Source organism: Cystoisospora suis, assembly GCF_002600585.1.
Source record: "Cystoisospora suis strain Wien I chromosome Unknown contig_2831, whole genome shotgun sequence".
NCBI classification, from domain to species: domain Eukaryota; phylum Apicomplexa; class Conoidasida; order Eucoccidiorida; family Sarcocystidae; genus Cystoisospora; species Cystoisospora suis.
Window position 1 is genome coordinate 36,275 of NW_027155627.1, and position 1,408 is coordinate 37,682.

Sequence of the window (1,408 nt, forward strand, 5' to 3'; positions counted from 1 at the left end):
ACTATGCCTAGTCCTACTACTACTATGCCTAGTCCTACTACTACTATGACTATGCCTACTACTATGGGCATTCCTACTGCTGGTGTGGCGTCTACCACTATTACTACTGGCGGTACTCCTAGTACTAGGACTGTTAAGAGCCGTTTCTCTCTCGTGCGCTCTACGGTCTCGATACCTGCCTGGTCTCTCTTGCCTATTTCTCTCTTTATGAAGGTGGATACTTCTGCAGAGGGAGATCAACATAAGCGTATACATACAGAGATAGAGAGAGAAGACAGAGAGATGGATAGATCATAGATCAATCGCGGATAGATTGAAGGTAGATAGAAAGATAGATAGGTAGATAGATGAGAGATAGATAATATTGCCGTGTGGGGTAGGTGTATGGTTCTCTCGATGGCGACCTCCGTCTTCTGTTTCTTTCGATAGACAACTAGGCTAGGAAGCGCTAACGATCTCAGTGAGTTAAGAAAGGAAGAAGAAGAGCAGAAAAAGGCAAGGTCTTGTGTGTAATCGATTGACTAATTCTCATTCTTATCGTAACAGAGTTCCTTTCCTGTCTCATGTAGAGTCTGTTTGACTTTCTCCTTCCTTGATCAAGAAGGAAATTTTGAAGAGAACAAACTCAAGACTTCCCTACTACTCACTTCAACAAGTGCATGCTCTGCTGATGCGACGGTTCTTCTCCCTCTCATATCCCTCTTTCTCTGTCTCACTCGCATCTCCCTCTTCCTATATCATTCTTTCCCCTCTCTTGTTTGTGTATGTTCGTGTAGATGTGGATGATCGCAATCGCCCGATCATTGCGGGGTTTCGCTGGCCTTCTGCTCGGAGTCGCGTGTGTCTGATCGATCTCGCGCCAGGAGGTCTCTCAGGCATGGAGAACGTACAAGGAACCTCCAAATATAATCTCGCGTAAGTCGTGTCTTGCTTCTTCTTTCGCTTGTATTGTTTTCTTCTTATCTCTTCTTCCTACAGAGAAGGCGAAGATCATGAAGAAGATTTCCTTCTCATTCTTATGCGCGTGTGTCTTCATCCAACTATGTATGTATGTATCTATGATATAGGCGTATACATCAAGATACATACAAACTGACGAGGTCCTCTATCTCTATCTGTTCATCTGCCTGTCTGTCTGTATCTCTATCTCTACGTATGTGTGTAGGGAGGCAGGTGTTTTCGTATGAGTTGTCCTTTCTTGCTTCTAAGGAGTGGATATTGTTCCTGTTCATCCAAGAATAGAGAGGAAGAGAAGGAGATGAAGATAAACAGATTAGTACATAATGATGGTCACGACGATCTAGTGTATCAGTAGTAGTGATAGTCGGAGTAGCAGTCTTCTGCTTCTTCTTCTTCTTTCTATTGGAGCACAAGGTAGGTCAAGCGATCGAGTAGCGGGGGGGGGGGG

The 1,408-nt window shown here is 44.3% G+C and overlaps 1 protein-coding gene across 1 annotated transcript in view; it reads left to right on the plus strand.

Annotated features, from left to right (window-relative positions):
• Positions 1 to 1,408, plus strand: part of CSUI_005823 (uncharacterized protein) — a 13,546-nt gene that overhangs the window by 5,890 nt on the left and 6,248 nt on the right. The window contains exon 3 of the mRNA XM_068065991.1: positions 777 to 915. The gene's annotated coding sequence lies outside the window, so the exon portion shown is untranslated. The remainder of the gene's footprint in view (positions 1 to 776; positions 916 to 1,408) is intronic.